Source organism: Pipistrellus kuhlii, unplaced genomic scaffold (genome assembly GCF_014108245.1).
Source record: "Pipistrellus kuhlii isolate mPipKuh1 unplaced genomic scaffold, mPipKuh1.p scaffold_m20_p_14, whole genome shotgun sequence".
In the NCBI taxonomy this organism is placed as follows: Eukaryota; Metazoa; Chordata; class Mammalia; order Chiroptera; family Vespertilionidae; genus Pipistrellus; species Pipistrellus kuhlii.
The window spans coordinates 33,097,670-33,115,900 of record NW_023425449.1 but is presented as its reverse complement, the minus strand read 5'-3'; the positions used below and the strand labels follow the sequence as shown (position 1 = coordinate 33,115,900).

Below are 18,231 nucleotides of genomic sequence, written 5' to 3'. Positions count from 1 at the left end.
CACTCAAATAATGGCTAGTGATGGTGGTGGTGGCGGCGGCATTAAATCAAAACAGCAAAAACCTGGCCCTCCTCTCATTCTCATAGTCTTGCAGTGCAGTGCTCTTTTAGCTACTATTCCAGATATAATTTCTTTCTCTTCTCAGCTTACTTTGCCTCCTGTGGCTCTGTTCCTAACCATTTACTTAAAAAAATAACATAAAAAATCGAACATATCTCCCTCTAACCCTTCCCTATAAAAAAGTATCAACCTATAAGTTTTAATGTTGCCAGCACCTTTTTTTATGTGTGATATAGGCTCAGTCCTGATTTTTAAAAATTTTTTGCCTCAAAGTAATGAGTTACTTGTGCAGCTTGCTAGTTGACACTCTACTTAGCAAAACCACCGTTTGTTTATATACTCACACAGTAACCTTAGCTACCACATAGGAGAAAGAGTAGGAACACCACAATACATTTTAAAATCTCATTTAAGATTTTTATTTTTTAGCATTTAAAAAATAGAGGTGTAGCCGGAACCGGTTTGGCTCAGTGGATAGAGCGACGGCCTGCGGACTAAAAGGTCCCAGGTTCGATTCCGGTCAGGGGCATGTACCTTGGTTGCGGGCACATCCCCAGTAGGGGGTGTGCAAGAGGCAGCTGATCGATGGTTCTCTCTCATTGATGTTTCTAGCTCTCTATCCCTCTCTCTTCCTCTCTGTGAAAAATCAATAAAAAATATTTAAAAAAAAATTGAGGTGTAATTTGCCTAACTATGAGATGTACCCATTTTAACTGTATTTAGGAGTGAATTTTAGTAAATTTATATAGTTGTATGTCTACTGTTTCTTGTGCATCTTTCTTTAGCATCACTACCATCCAGTTTTAGAACAAAATCTGTCGGTTCCCAAAGTTCTTTTGTGTCCAATTCCCACTTCTGTTCTGTGACCCAACACACCACCCATCTGTTTTCTATCTGTATAGTTTTACTTTTTTTTTTTTTTTTTTTTTTTTTTTTAAAGAGATTAGAAATAAGTGGAGTCATACTGTATGTAATCTTGGTGTCTGGTTTATTTAACAGTGTTTTTATTCATGTTGCATTATCAACAATCTATTCTTTCTTATTGTTGAGTGGTATTGCATTGTATGAGTGTACTACGTTCTAGTAAGTACATTCTCCAGTTGATGGACATTTGAATTGTTTCCAGGTTTTGGCTGTTACTGTCTAGGAACATTAATTACAACTCTTTGTGTGGTCATCTGTCCCCAGAGAAATGAAAACACACCGTAGTGTGAAATTGTTAGATTATGTGATAAGAAACTTCCAAACTGCTTTCCAAATGGCCATTCTGTTATATAATACTTTCCCGCCAGTGAGGGCTGTTATTTCTTCATACCCTTATCATCACTGTAGGTATCTTACTGAATGTCTAGGCTCTTTTGTTTGGTTTTGATATCCATTACCCTGATGTTTAGTGGTATTTTGTACTTTTTTCGGTATACTTTCCATATATAATCAGAGAGAAAGGGGTAGGGAGGATGAGATAGAATCATCAATAATGAGAGAGAATCATTGATTGGCTACCTCCTTCACACCTCCTACTGGGGACTGAGTCCACAACCCAGGCATGTGTCCTTAACCAGAACTGAACCCAGGACCCTTCAGTCCTCAGGCCAGTGCTCTATCCACTGACCCATTGAATATCTTCTGTGATATATGTAAAATACCTTTAAATATTTTGCCTATTTCTAAAACAAATCATTTGTTTTACTACTGAGTTGTAAGAATCTTTCATATATTCTAGGTAGACATCCTTTAGCAGTTAAGTATCTAGCTCTTTACATACTCTAGACACATGTAATTTATCAGAAGAAAAGATAAAAAGAACAACTATAAAAGGAAATAACTTGAACTCTATTAAAATTAAAACGTTTGCTCTTCAAAAGACAATTTAAAAAATAAAACGACAAGTCAGACTGGGAGAAAGTATTGGCAAAATAATCATCTGATAAATTAATTTTTTTCCTTTTATATATTTGATGTCATATCTTAAAACTTCTTGCCTAATCCACAGTAATTTGTCTTTGAATACTGTTTTCTACAAGCTTTGTAGTTTTAGTTAGCAATTTTTAGATCTACGATCATTCATTTTCAGTTAATTTTTGTACATGTGCAAGGTGAAAGTCGATGCTCTTTTCCCCCCTTTCCTCCATATGCATAACTGGTTTTGAGCATCATTTATTGAAGGCTGTCTTCTCCTTATTGAAGTAACTTGCCATCCTTGTTGAATAGGAGTTGATATAAATTCGTAGCCCTGTTTCTGGACTCTGTTCTCTTCTGTTATTTATTCTTATGCCCAGCCCCCATTGTTTTGATTATTGTAACTATACTAAGTCTTGAAATCAGGTAATGTCTTTCAACTTTTGATATAGTTTTAAAGTAGCTTCTGTTAAAAAATTTTCCCATATTTTTGTGTCTGTCTGGAGGATTATGGGCTGGTAAAGGGACAGCCCATCAAAATCAGTTCTACATGGGGTGGGTAAGCCTGAAGCTTCTGTTTTTCATCACTTTATTGGGTTACCTGTCTTTACTAGCAGCATTTAATAGGTTCGGACGTGGCAGGATCATAATTATTAAGCCTACTGTGTACCAGGTGCTTTATGTAATTATTTAATTTGATACTTCCCAGGTGTTGCAAAGAGGACATCATTATCTTCATGTATAAATAAGTCCACAGTGCCATTTCCTAGCTCACTTACCTAAGCTGCCACTAGTGATGTTGTGTTCACATGATAAAGCTAGAGTTTGAAACCTGGTCTACCTGATGATGCTTAATCCTGGGCTCTTCCAACTGTTCCATGCAGAGAGGAGGGGTATATCTTTAGAGTCCAGTGGAAATAGCCGTAGTCACTGGGAAAAGATGCCATGCATCCCTCTGCCTTTCCTCTGTCTTTGCCAGGCCTGGGGCAGCCTTCTCTTCCTCCCTTGAAACATATTCTGGAAAGAGCTTTGTGAAAACAGGACTGGTGGAAGAATAGAGGGATGTTAATTTGTTATAAAGTTCTTCTGGCCTTTAAAAAAAAAAAAAAAATTCTTACTATTGCCTTAATGGCTATTATATTCCCTAGTAACTTATCAAATATTTTGTAATTCTATGTTGACGTATTTTATTAATTTCTTTTGTTTAAAATGTTACACAAAATATTTTTAGATTACTAGAGGCCTGATGCAGTAAATCTGTGCAAGGGGCTGGGCCCCTACCACCACGGGCAGCCTCTGCTTTGGCCTCAGCCCACTGTGGCAGCCAGAGCCGCTGCTGCCTCTGCCTCAGCCCCACTGCCGCGGCCTCGTCCAGAAAGTCGTCCAGAAGGACATCTGGTCTAATTCGCATGTCACACTTTTATTATTATAGATACTGTGGAAATTATCCACATGTTCATACTAGAGGCCCGGAGCATGAAATTAGCGCACTGGGGCGGGGGGAGGGGGGGGTAATCCCTTCAGCCCAGCCTGCACCCTCTCTAATCTGGGACCCCTCAGGGACATCCCTCTCATAATCCTGGACTGCTGGCTCCTAATTGCTCGCCTGCCTGCCTGGTCACCCCTAACTGCCCCCTACTGCCCCCTCCCTGTCAGCCTGGTTGCTCCTCACTACATGTGTCACTCCCCACCACACCCTTCTTCCCCCCTCGCCCGCCACCACTCCAAACTGCCCCCCTCTGCTGGCCTTGTCGCCCCTAACTGCTCCCCTCCCCCGTTGACCTGATTAACCCCAACTGCCCCTCCCCACCAACCTAGTCGCCCCTCACTGCCCCTCCCCCCCCCCCCCCCGCCAGCCTAATTGACCCCAATTACCATCCCCCTTGCCAGCCTGGTTGCCCCCCAACTATACCCCTCTGTCAGCCTGGTCTCCCCCAACTGCCTCCCCCTCCCTCCCCCCCTCCCCATGCTGGCCTGGTTGCCCCAGGGAGCCTGCTTGTTCAGTCATTTGGTCATCTCTCACTAATCCCCCTGCCTGCCTGGTCATAGGCAGCCATTTTGTGAGGGTGTGAGGGTTAATTTGCATATTACCTCTTTATTATACAGGATATTTCTTAAATATCTTTCATTAGCATGGATGCTTTGGTAGTAGTTTTTCCTCATATTAGCATATTAATAAAAATGTATTTAATAGTACAGTACAAGTAGTAATAGTTTAATACCATAATTTCTACTAATATCACAAATTTTAGCTTTTGATTGTTGCATGGTGTGATGTCATTGAGCAAATTAGTTGTTGGTATAAAATTGCAATAGGCTTACGTAGGCCAACACAGCGAATGCTTTTATTCCAGCAGCGCTGGAAAGAATCGATGGCTCCTATTATGTAACATGTTAGTGCACACTACTGACTGCATGCCACATGAGAATTCACTTGTTTTACTTACTGTGTTAACTTCTTATTTGCATTCAGATTTCCTTTTGTTTTTCGTGAATCATCTCTGACTAATACCCTAGCTGCATTTCATTACTTATAATGATCTCCAAGCTGATCGAGAACTGGTGAAAATCAGAATGCACTTTTTCTCTTTCTTCTTTAGACGTATTAGATTCTGAAATCAGATGTTTCCAGCGCCCTAGAAAAATGTTAATTTGGATGTTAAATTAGCATTAGCTCTTTTCTACTGTTATGTTCTATTTATTCTAAATAACTAAAGGGCTCTTAAGAGAGTTAATACTGTTTTAAGTTTGATAGTTAGTCCAAGTGTCATTTAGTACTGATTGGTGTCATCTGACAATAAAAAAACACCTAGTAGCTCCATTGTAAGAACATTCCTTGCAGGTGTTAAATCTAGTAGCACATAATGGTTAAAAAAAGAATAGTTGTACTAGTAGCAATCAAACCATTTTTCTCAGGTCCATAAAATACACAAGGATAGTCAACATTAATACACATAAAATAACATAAGCACATACTGTTGTGCTTGTATTCCTCACTGTGCGGTGAAGTGATTCCTTTATGGATCCAGGAAATGCCCCAGGGCCCTCCCACGTTAAGCTCCTTTGTCCTGAGACATACCCAGGAGTAACGCTGCCTTGAGTATTGAAAATGTTCTTCCTTTTCTTGTCCACATTTGCTCTTGCAATTTGTTATGAATGTCTTATATAGCATCATTTTTATATCATTTTACTCAAGACTTATTTTTGAGAAATTATTCAGTCACTTTAAAAAATATTTTTTATTGTTGACAGTATTACAGATAACTTCCCACCCCGCCCCCCTCCCTTTACTCCTTACTCCTATTCAGTCACCTTTGAACTTCTTTCTTCAAATGATTATGACACAGAGCTTTAGTTCAGCAAATTCAAGCCTTTTAATTCCATACAGACAAAGCAGAAACCACAGCAAGTGAAGACAACTATGTGAAGTTTACTCATTTATGCAGCAAACATTTCCTCACATTGTGTCCTGGTGTGCTGGCCCCTGGGCTGGCCCAGCAGTGCAGGGTGCATGGTGTGGCTCCTACCAGAGTTAGTGAGGAGCCAGGCAGCTGCAAGGAAGGGCAGTGAGTGTATGGCGGGCTCTCAAGATGGGTAGGGTAGACACCTCATAATTCATGAACTGTGACCTTACATATTTTATATTATCCTGTGCTCATAGAAGTAATGCACAAGTCTACTTGGTTTCACCATGTAACGGAAAGGCGTTATAAAATGAGTATTACTTATATGTTGCTTATAAAAATCACAAGATGCTATATATTTTTTATTCATGTTTGTTTGTTTGTTTGTTTATATTATAGATTTCTCTTGGATTTGGCCACAGATTTATAGATCTTCTGCACTGTTTACAGGTACAGGTGAGTTAAAATTAAGCCTTTCTGTTGGATTATTTTGACTTTTAAGTAACATTAAGTACTTAAAAATAATTCCATTTAAAGTTTAGCAAAATAATATGTAAGTAAAATAAATGTAACAATACAAAGAAATTGTTATAAAAATATTGTCTCCATTTCTTTTTATTATTATGTGTTGAAAAGACATTTGAAGGTAGAACAACCATACCTATTTATCAGTACTTATTGTGTATATTTGGGAAGATTACATACAAATTTCATAGCCTGGCAAATGTTTATTTTTGTATGTAAATAAAAGAATAGCTGCTAGAGATTTTGGCAGCAAATTTCAGTTTTATGGAGGTAGATGTTTTTACATTTGATGAGCAGGCTTTTCTAGTCCAACCAGTCTGAAATAGCTTCTCTTTATCACACAATCTCTTTATTTTTGTCAGAATATTTTATTATTTTGAGTCTCCTCTGATAGAATATAAGCTCCTTAAACATCGGGACCGTTTTTGTCTACTTAAACATGTAGGTATTTAAGAAAGGTTGGTATATAGGAAAGCCTGAGGAAATATTTGTTAAATAATTATTGGGCAATAAATACTAGGCATTTATTCATATTCAGAGTCCTTGAGCTCTGCATCTGTAAATACAAACCAGAACTACTTTCTTATACTTATTTCTACATGTAAAATTAATTTACGGTATATTAGTTACTTAAACTACATACTGGTAGCTTTTAAATGTTATGAGAAATTACCGTATTTTTCGGACCATAAGACGCACTTTTTTTCCCCCAGAAGTGGGGGGGCAAAGTCCCTGCGTCTTATGGTCCAAATATAGCCTACACATATACTTTAAAAAAAAAGTTTTTTTACTTGCCTGGCTCTGTGTGGTCTCTGTGTGCTTGCCCGGCTCTAAAATGGTTCTAAATGCTGCTGTTTACTTTACAGGGTTGATTACATGTGTTTATGACTGTGATGTTGGGTTTTAATGCACATAAAATATTTTAGGACACTATTTGTTTCAGAATCTTTTTTTCTTCATTTCCCTTCTCTAAAAACTGGTGCGTCTTATGGTCTGGAGCGTCTTATGGTCCGAAAAATACGGTACCCATGTTGCCTATTTTATGTGCTCAGATATGCTTAATCGGTAGATTTCAGAGGGTCATGCTTCCAATTTTGTGTTTATTTTGTCACTATCCTTGAAGCTTCTGTTGATGAAGGAAAGGTCAAACCTGAAGCTGGTGTGGGACCGCTCCACCTCCTTGCTATGCTCCCATATTAGATATGTTTTGTGATAACTTTATCAAGAACAGTGACGTGTGTCTGAAAATTGGACAATTTTAATCTCTGAAAACCAAATAAGTTAGATTTTCCCACTCCTTGTCACTGGATAGTGTGAATTCATTATGAAAGAAAGTGGGCAGGAGCTGACCATTCTTTTCTCGTGCCCTGGCCACTTTTCTTTACATGTTCCAGGATATTGGCTTCCTGTCTCGTTTTCTTGTATTTTTATTTTTTATCTCTTTTGATTTCTTTAGGCATTAGTTTCTCCTTCTGCCACCATTTTTTTCATTTATAGAAAGAATTAATTCCGACCTTTTGGGTTTTTGTGTTCTTTTTTAAGTAAAATTTTGGAATTATCCAGCCATTTCTCATTCACACCTAATTTACAAGTGCAATTTGCTGAGATTGCTTTGATAATACTAACAGCAGCAGCTGTAACTTATTGCTCTTCCACTGTGTGTGCCAGATATTATGTAAGTGCTTTTCAGTTATCTTCAGAATAGCAGATAAGGAAATTGAAGCTTAGAGAGGTTAAGTGACTTTTCCAAGGTCATATCAAGTAAGTGGCAGTTTGCCACTCCAAAAACCTTGTCTTCACCACAGAGCTCCATTTTCCTTCTAAATGGCCTGGAATATACACATTTTTATGTGTGTGTGTGTGTGTGTGTGTGTGTGTGTGTATGGCAATAAGTATAATATAGGAAAACCATATTTATATTTGAGGACTTCAAGATTAATTTAAAAGTCAAACATTATTTTGCTTATATTTCATTAACAGGCCTCAATTTTTAACCTTTTTTTTCAAACTATGAAACATGACGACCAGAACAATTTAAACTTGCACTCTGCACTTTCATGACATATTTACTTTTACCATTGGATTCCTTTTTCCATTGTAAACGTGGCTTGCCATGAATCGGCATTCCTCCTTTTTCCCTGTGAATGGGGCACGCCATGAATCAGCATTCTTCATCCCCTGCAGTTTCAGAAAGTTTAGGTTACAGTGGCATCTGTGGTTTGTTACATTTTTCCTACAGAAAACAAGTGGTGTGAAATATAGTACTATGTCATTACTTAGGACCCTTATCTTGGAATGTGTAATAACTTACATCTTGGGGAACTTTTTTAATAATTTAAGAATAAGGTGGAATCGCTTTGAAGTAAAATGGAATTACCTCAAAAAGAACTTCAGCTTTCCACATTTAGTTTATTTTCAAGGCTGCGGAGTCCATATTACATAAAAATATCTGTTCTTAAACCTATAATACTGCGGACAAAGTATTTTTGAAGGAAGTGTTGTTGAATGTGTCTTAAAGTTTTTATTTGAAAATATGACTAATTATACTTCCTCACACTTTCCAAAAGGATTGCATCTATGAGTGGAAATGCAAATTCCAGATGGGAAGGGGCTTCTGTAGTTTGAATTAAAAAGAAAAAACTTATTTAACAGACCAAACCATGCTACTTAATCTATAGCTGCATCAGTATTTCCATTCCAGTCTCACATTTTAAGCATTTTTAAAGTTAGCCAATAAACTTTTCTTAGAATTGATAGTCAAAACAGGAGCGAGCGTTAGATGAATGTTTGACAATGTAGTCCTGAAGTGTGATTTCCCCCCCCCCCCCTTCACTATGGAAAACCGAATTCACACTGGATTCATATATAATTTGAGTTTCTTTATAAGTTTACTTTCTGCACACGGGAAGATTTCGGGTGGGGAAGAATTGTACGCACATACTTGGCAGAGGGCAGCACTAAGTTATGCAGAGAGAAGTTCGCCAAAGTACAACAGAGAATAATATACTTCTTGTTGTTATATTAACCGTATTAAAGACAGAAGGAATTATGTCCATATTGGACCTGACATGGTTGTAAATACATTTGCAATGAATACTTGTTTTATGTTTTTCTTGAGCTGGGTCCCCCCGTGGGAGTCACAGGGGTGGGGGACACAGCAGCGATGGCAAGGCAGTCCCAGGGCACACCTGCAGCAGCAGCACCACCTACCCTAACAGATCTGTTGTATTTTGAATCCCCAGGCGGCTTGATTTGAGCTACAGATCTGAGGCTTTGAGCTACAGATCTGTCCACTGAAAAATCAGTGTTAATCTACTAACAAATTACAATATTTACTTATGTATCTTTTGCTTTAGGCAGAATCTGCTGACATTTAATTATATTGCTACTTTTGTTGTAATTTTTGCCCAAATGTCCGCATGGTAGGCAGTCATGGGGAAATAAACCCCCTGTTGTTTAAGTCTTCAAACTAGAAGCCCAATCCTTGTCCCCCTGCACAGACTTGTCTGCTCTTAACTGGTAGATGGGCTGCTGGACTGAGAGCCAAAGCAGCCTCCTGGTGAGTTGAAATTACCTTCCAATGAGTATGACTGACACACAGCCATCCGCTGGAAACCGTTTGTGTGACAGGCCTGTTTTTAAAGCACTTCTACTATCTGTTTTCCTCCCTTTTTTATGCACACATTAGTGTAAACAGATGGACCTAGTTTTCACCCCAAAGGGAAATACATTCAGCACCATTAACCCTCCTTTCACTTCCCTCTTTCCCTTTACCCTCAGGTCACCCCTCCTTCTTTCTGACTCTCCTTCCTCCAGAAATCCTGTATAAAAAAAGCCAAAAATGCAAACTGAACCCTCAGGCAAAAGTTCCACCAACTGGGAGTTCAACAAAGGAAGGCCCCAGCCGGCAGTCTGGGGAAGGAAGGCCCCGGCGTGCAGCTGGGAGGCCTGGATTGGCCCTGGTCTCCAGCCACGCCTGGAGACCCTACCCATGCAGGAATTTCGTGCACTGGGCCTCTAGTACCGTATTTTTCGGACCATAAGATGCACTTTCCCCCCAGAAGTGGGGGGGGGAAAGTCCCTGCGTCTTATGGTCCAAATATAGCCTACACATATACTTTTAAAAAAAAGTTTTTTTACTTGCCCGGCTCTGTGTGGTCCCTGTGTGCTTGCCCAGCTCTAAAATGGTTCTAAATGCTGCTGTTTACTTTACAGGGTTGATTACATGTGTTTATGACTGTGATGTTGGGTTTTAATGCACATAAAATATTTTAGGACACTATTTGTTTCAGAATCTTTTTTTCTTCATTTCCCTTCTCTAAAAACTGGTGCGTCTTATGGTCTGGAGCGTCTTATGGTCCGAAAAATACGGTATTTATTATATCGTGTTAGCCTGTGCTGAAGGTTTTGGGAAATATACAGGATAATTACCAAAAAATTACAAACTGGAAGGAGTAGAAATGAAAGTTTTGCTCTATATTTTCTTGTTCAGTATTTTTACACTGAAATTTGGCTTTCTGATTTTTAAAGAAAAAAACCCCCCAAAACATTGATTTCTAAATTATACATCTGTTCCCACTAATCTTTTCATACAAGTGGAGATTAAGGCAACAACAAAAGCTGCCTGTTGTCAATAAATGTTTGTTTATATGGCCTTAATAGTACTTTCAGAGGAAGGAACCCCCTCGAGACTAGTACGTTGTGCTTAGTGAGGTTGGGACAATCGTAGAATCCAGACAGTCTTCATTTAGAACAGGAGGCTGTCTTCTTTTAGAATGATGGCCTTGCTGTTTCCACAGGTGCCCACAAGTGGTGATGTTAGTGAGCATAGTGCGTTGCTGAACAGTATACTAGAAATATGAGAGAGCCTGCTTTTTCTGGTTAATCCAAATTCTGGAACAGCAAAAATTTAGACTTACAGGTAGCAATAAAAATCAGTTTTAAAAATCCTATCTAATAAAAGAGTAATATGCAAATTAACCATCACTCTGCTACACCCACAAGCGACGTCCACAAGCCAATCAGAGCAAGTATGCAAATTAACCCCAACCAAGATGGCTGCAGCCACAGAGAGCAGGAGGGAGGCTTAGGTTTCCCAGGCAATGGAAGAAGACAAGCTTTCCGCCTGCCCTAGCCGGCCTAAACCTCCACTCAAGGCTACAAAGTTTCAATTATAGAAGGTAAACAAAGCCAAACAGAAACGGCTGCTCCCATGGAGCAAGCAGGAGGCTTGGCTCCACTCCAAGTTATAAAGTTTCAATTATAGAAGGTAAATAAATTCCAGATACCGGGGCTTTTGCTTGGGTCGCCAGGGGGTGTGGCTGGCCTGCAAACCACCACAGGCCCCTCGCTCAGGCTGCCCCATGCCCCAAGGGAATCCCGACCCTTATCTGGGACACCCTTTAGGGCAAACCAGCTGTTCCCCACCCATGCACCTGGGCCTCTATCCTATCTAATAAAAGAGTAATACGCAGATTGACAATCACTCCAACACATAGCTGTCCCCATGTGGTCAAAGATCCTGCCCCCATGTGGACACAGGATGGCCTGTTCCCATGTGGACACAGGATGGCCAGCAAGGGAGGGCAGTTGAGAGGGACCAGGCCTGCCAGGAAGGGCAGTTGGAGGCAATCAACCCTGCAGAGGAGGGCAGTAAGAGGATGGAAGTTGGGGGCAAACAGGCTGGCAGGGGAGCAGTTACACATCAATCAGGCTGGCATGGGAGTGGTTAGGGGGTGATCAGGCTGGCAGGCAGAAGCAGTTAGGGGGCAATCAGGAAGGCAGGCAGGTGAGCAGTTGAGAGCCAGCACTCTTGGATTGTGAGAGGGATATCCGATTGCCTGTGTAGACCTGATCCCACCACCGGGATCAGGTCTACATGGGCAGTCGGACATCTCTCAAGGGTTCCTAGATTGGAGAGGGTGCATGCTGGCCTGAGGGACACCCCCGCTGCCCCATGCACAAATTTCGTGCACTGGGCCTCTAGTGAAATGTATAAGGATGCTTCTTGGATTGTAAAAGTTGAGTTTCGGTTGAGAGCTATTTTTCTGTGAAATCACCATTTGTTTCTTTCATTAGAAGTTTCTAAGTGTAACTTCTCTGTTGGCATAGCTGATATTCTTTGGAAATAATTAAAATGAAAACTATCACCAGTCTATACCTTGCATAGGTCTTTTGAGTTAGCGTGTCTTTGAGGAGGTATTGCTGGGACAGAGTGGGCTCTGCCTTCCCAGCCCCATTCTTGTGCGCTGGAAGACAGGTAATTGTGTGCATGGGAGTGTGAAAGGGGCGTGTTTGGAGATTAAGAGAAATGTGTGTTCTCCTGCCTTCTTGTTAGTGGGCTTTGGATTTCCGTTCAAACTTGTGTATTCAACTCATCTGGATAGTAGAGTTGCTAGCTTTAGGGAGAAGGTCTCCGATGAGCAGAATTTCACATAAGTGACACTGTAGTAACTTCAGCAATATATGGCATTTGACCTGGGGTCAATTAGTAGGATTTTTAACTGTGCCATTCACTTTCCCTCTGGAAGGAAAGTGGCAGAATGTGTATGTTATTTTCTAGGCAGGTGTTGAATTTGAGTCTGCTGACCTCGCCAGAATCCCCGTACAGTTAAAATAGCAAATAAAATCAGGCTGTTTCCATTAAACACCTCAGAGTTTATTTTTGAAGTTCACATCATTTATGTCAGTCTCCACTAGTTTTACAACATCTAGTTGTAAGGGATAAATTAAGTGTTTATTTATAAAATTGTCCATATCTATAAAATTAATTAAGTAGGCCACCCCCTCACCAACCCCTCACCCCTGTCATTCTTTGGCATTAGCATATAGAGGTTTCCATTGGGGGTTGTGTTGCTTCCTTGAGACAGAAAAGAATGGGGAGAAATCCAGAGACATTAACAGTAAATTTTGCAAATTGTGACTTTAACCTAATTCCATGCATTAGGTTGTCTAAGCACTGTTTGCTACTTCATGAATGATTCATAGGTGTCTACAATCAATGGAAATGTATTTTTTTTGGCCTACTCACAATTCTGTCTTTACATCCAAAAGAGCAAAGGGAGAGTAAGAGGTATACAGCATTTCACAGTGGCTACATGGAATTTGACCATATACTATAAACGTATGCGGTCCAGTTTTGGAGGATCTCTTGAACATGTGTCTCCGTGAGAGGTTGGTTTTTGTGGCGCCGGAGTCTATAGAATTGTTTGCCTTCACTGCTTTTTAAAGGATTGAGAAATACTGATTTAGAATTCATAGAATTTGAGAACTTCGATTTCTTTAAGCCGACAGTTTTGGCCTCTTTGGTGCCAGTGACACAAATTTCATAAGCAGAAGTCATACTCTTGAGATTTTCTGGCCTCCGCCGAAGGACTGGCTATTTGTTGCCCATCCAGTCAGAGAATTGGAACAGAGTCTTATCGTTGCTCCTGGAGGGGTGAAAAGGACTGAGACTCAGGAGTGGAGAGAGGTGTGGGGACACTTGTGAAGGCCCTTCCAGCGCCTTGATGAGGACTGAGATGTTTGTCTTTATATAACTATAAAAGAATACCTTTAAAAGAAATGGCCGTGTCACAGTTATTGAACTGGTGGCTTAAATTAGAACAGGCAGAGCAGGGGCCGAAAGGAAACAGTTGATCTTTTAGTTCCTTTCAATTCTTAGTCATTAAAAAAGCTATTTGATCTAGATTTCTAATTCCTTTTATATGGCAGTTTTATTACACCCCAGAAAATAAACCTCTGTTTTCTAGGTTAGAAAATAGAGTTGGAAATAGAAGATAGTTTTGCACTAATATATTTTGAGAACCATATGGTGGTTACTCATGCTCGTTGTTTTATTTGAATAGAATGGAAAGTAAAATTCCTTTGACTTGAATCCGATTAGGCTGGTTTCAGAAGGCTTATCAATATGCAATACGGGCGGTTCCCGGGTTACATTGGACTTGTTTCGTGGTTACATTGCCATTTCCCAGTTAGTTATTTTTTTAAAAAGTTCTGTCATTTCGATGTATGCACAAATGTGCTTTATATTTTTTTATTTATTTACTACAAGTAAAGGTCAGAAATTGTTATCTTTAATTTTTTTTATTTTTTATTGTTTCACTCCATTTCTGCTGTGTGTGCTCCCTGTGAGTGATGGGGGTGCTTATGTGGGTGGGGTCCGACTTGCAGAACGGATCTCCGACGTCACCCGAGGACCTACTGTCATAGGTTGTGTTTTATTAGCCCAGTGGAATCTAGATTTTAGGTTTTCCTTGAAACTAGATACTGTGGAACATTTACATTTTTTCCTAATGTAGAAGTTTAGTGTTTAATGTTGCTACTGCCTCAAAACAGCCACAAAGTTTCGTAAAATCTTTATTGTCTTAACACGTAAGTTATTACTTCTTTGAACTTGCTCACTGACATATTTATATTATGTGCCAAGGTCAATCTCAGACTTTCTCTTTAAAGTATCTTTTGAAGATATAAAATGATATCCTTTTGTGAAATACCACTGTTGTCTTTTAAATTTATTTTCGTTTTAACATACCCTAAATGCCAATGCATATTGCTTTAGGCTATAATGTATGCTCACTATATTTACCAGTTTCCCATCTTATTTTCCCCACCTTATTTTTAAAAGGAAATTACATTTTAAAAATCTGCCTTTCCCATAGTGGCTCATCACTAAAGCTGTTCAGCCCCAGAGCTAACCGCTGCCTGCGACGCTGGCCACAGTGCCCACAGACATTCTGGGGGTGACATCCTAAGTCCCACAACAGGAGCCCCCCACTTACTTCTTCTGGAGCCTTTCTCATTTTAGGGACAGAAAATAAGACATTTATTTATTATTTATTTATCCTGATAAATGTGATATCTTTGGCTCGCTGTGCTATTTCTACTTCAGTGCTCCTTTTAATTAAATCATTGTTTTTACTGAAGTCCGGGGTCCTATTTCCTACTGTTTCAAGAGCTGATTGAGAAAGTAGCATACCTGGTCATTCGTTCAGGCACCACAGTGAGGTTTCATGAGGTGGTTAAGGTTTTCATGATGTCTTCAAACTGACATGGATGTAGGTTAGCTTGAGGGGTAGAGAGAGACCAGGAAAAACAAACATTTACCATTACTTTTGGCAAGACGTGGTCCTTGGCCTTGACCTGTGTTGTGTCAGTTTAAACCGTGACTAAATTCTCTGTTAGAAAGTGAAGTGAGTTCTGATGATGCCTAACACCTCTTTGATTTGAAGTTGAGAATAAACTGCTTTTTGTTTTCAAAGCATTTTATATATTGGGCCATAATGAATATAGTGAAATAAAACTTTGTGTCTTCCAACTCATCTGCTTTTAATTGGATCTTGTAACAATTGCAAAGACATTTTGTGCTGCCTTCTTTCTAGTTAAGTGGAAAAAATGATTCTGATCTCAGAAAAGGCGTTTTGATTAACTGATCCCATCAGATACTACAAAATGAGCTTTGTCAGAGTGCTCAAAAGATATACATCAGGCTGTGAAGGAAACTGAGTTAGAAGCATCCTACTTTGTTATTTTTTTTTTCCATTATATAGAGCAACATGTTTTGTTTTTTCGTTGTTTTATTCACAGAACATTTTTAACATTATAGCTGCCCATCTATGTACATATAACTGTACATGTGTCAATATGTCATTAAATATATAAATTTATTTTATTTAAAATAGCATTTCTATATTACTAAAGATTGATAATCATGATTATGGGCCAATCAGTAGTGTGGTTTTAATACATAGACATCTATGTAGAACCAAGTATTATCCACACAAATCCTGTTTTAGTCATAGTACAAATGGAATAGAAAGTTCTTAGAACTGAAAGATCATTTATAATTGCTAGTGTGTATATTTTCCTTACCAAGTAGTGTTCTAAGCTTTTTTCAAAATAATCCGTATAACACACACACACACACACACACACACACACATATACAGAAAAAAGAAAGAGAAGACGTATTACAGAGCTGCTATTATTATCTCGTTTTAGAAATGGGGCAAGGAAGGACTGAGAGGTTCAGCGATTGGCCCAGGGACAGGCGCCTCATTTAATTCGCTAGTTAGAGGCAAAATTGGGATTCAGACCCAGTCTGTCATTGGTAGTGTTTTGCCTGTCACAGTTTCTTTTCCTAAAACAAAAGCAGACCATTAAAGCCCCACCCCTAAGCTAACCTAGGTGTGGGTAAGGACATGCCAAGGCTTAGTATTGAGCTTGCCACTCCTCTATCCCATGAAGTTGCTGAATTGTATATCCTATCAGAAGTGACTGTGACTGTGACTGATTGGTCAACAGGGAACATGCAGGTCACAGAAGTGGTGGTAAGCTGGGATTTTTTGTTTTGTTTTGTTTTTTACTTCAGTCAAGTTTACACATATAATTCATTCAGTGGGACATGTTCAGATGTTAACATTGGTTGTGTTGTTTTGAAGGATGGAAAGGGGGGGGGGCTAGCCCACTTTCTTTTTCACTTAAAAGTTCCCCCTCTTTAAAAATAATTTTACTCAATTAAATCTTGAAAAGGTATTTTTTGGAATTCCCATAATAAGAAGTCCTATGACACTTTCACACAAAGAAAGAGAAAATTTTCAATTCAAAAGCAAATTTCATTTTTTATTTGGAAAAAAATTAGATTTCTACCTTCCTGAGAGTGACTAGAGAATTCTTTCAATTACTTTTTTAAAAGCTTAATTTATATTGGAAGTACAGTTTCTATTTCATGTTGACTATATTTCAGATAGTCATGACCTAAATTAACAGACATGGCATTTACATTTTACAAAATGTTAAAAAAAAATTGTGGCCGCCCTCCCTCTCAGATTTTGCCCACTTTTTTTTTCTTCTTTTTCTTCTTTTTCTTTTTTACATCGGGGGAATTGTAGCTGCTCTAAAAGCTCTTAAGTGCTTTTAGCTGCTTCCAGTTTGGAGTGGTAATAATTAACATTATGTACCATAAAAATCAAAAAGGTTTTAATTACTTAGAATCTCAAATTCTCTTCATGTCAGCCGCCTGGGGTTGGAAGACAGAGGAGACAGGTAGGAGTGAAGCCCGCAGAGGAGAGAGGGGCTGGGGATGGTAATGACATTGAGGGGCCCTCAGACCACAGGGAGGGTGGCCTGCTCCAGGAGCTGGGCAGCACCAGCAGCTGCAGGCTCTCCAGGTGGGAGTGAGGAGGGGCCTGGCTGCAGGTGGCCACCCAGCTTGCACCGGATTATGTGGCCCACAGTCCAGTCACAGGCAGCCAGATGAGCCCACGAAGTGGAGACACTGGCCCACAGGGCCGTTTTCAAAGCCTGATTGTGGTTGATGCAAAAGCCAGCATCCCCACGGCGAACCAGAACTGTACCAGCCTCGTGCGATTGTGGGGCGTGGATGGGCCGTTTCAGACTGGGCCAGCCTCTGGACATCAGGGCTCGGTGGGAAGGCTTTTAGCAGCTTCAGAAGCGCCCTTAGTGGTTGGTCATCGTCCACGTGACAAGGCCACTTCAGCCCACGGCAAGAAAGCGTGACCCTCAGCAGCCTTGCTGGACGGGGCTGGCGGCTGTGCTCTGCAGAGGAGCTGGTGACCCGGGTGGGGCCCAGGCTCTCGTGTAGGCGCTTCCCCGGGCAGCCGTGCTGTCAGTGAAGACAACTGTCTGTCCCCTCATCCTGTAGAGCCATGCTCAGAGCCACAGTTTGAGGGGGAAAGCACTGGGAGGTGCAGATGATCGGGACTGGGATGGAGACATCCTGCAGCTGCCGCTCCCGGCCAGAGGGCCTGATGGGTTCAGCCGAGGGTCTCCAGTGTGCTCCTCGGGGACAGGCTCAAGTGGCACCGAAGGGAGAGGAGCCCCATGCACAGAGGGTGAGGAGGGCCCCTGCCAGGCACTGGGACCCTAGACAGCTAATCCCCAACCCCCACTGGACCAGGAGGGGAGGCTGGCCAGGCAGGGGCTCCAGCAAAGGCAAAAGGGGCCGGGAGGGGAGAGGTGGGAATTGGTGCTCTGGACCCAGAGGCCAAGCCATGGCGGCCCCTCTGCCTCTACGTCCACCAGCCCTCCACCAGCTCCTGACAACATTCTTTTAAAATACAACGTGGAAATAATACTTTGATGAGTCAAAGTATAAAGAAGTTTTAAGAAGGAACTCTTTTTACAAACCTGCATTTGTCTTGTTCTTTAAATATATTTTATTTTATTCAAATTCTTAATATCAGCTTGGGAGAGAGAAATTATTCCCATTTTATAGATGAAAACTGAGGCTCAGAGGAATTAATCCAAGTCATACAGACAGGTGGGCAGCTCTAGAATTAGAATTTGAACCTGGGACTACGTATTTCCCAAATCTCTTCTCTTT

The 18,231-nt window shown here is 40.4% G+C and overlaps 1 protein-coding gene and 1 pseudogene across 11 annotated transcripts in view; one reads left to right on the top strand and one right to left on the bottom strand.

Moving 5' to 3' along the window:
- Positions 1-18,231, top strand: part of NCOA2 (nuclear receptor coactivator 2) — a 258,144-nt gene that overhangs the window by 80,756 nt on the left and 159,157 nt on the right. For 8 of the 11 annotated variants that reach the window (XM_036437114.2, XM_036437115.2, XM_045581479.1 and 5 more), the window contains exon 2: positions 5,763-5,819. The gene's annotated coding sequence lies outside the window, so the exon portion shown is untranslated. The remainder of the gene's footprint in view (positions 1-5,762; positions 5,820-18,231) is intronic. The other 3 variants (XM_045581478.1, XM_036437111.2, XM_036437112.2) reach the window with 1 other exon arrangement.
- LOC118718578 lies at positions 16,992-17,901 on the bottom strand (annotated as a pseudogene).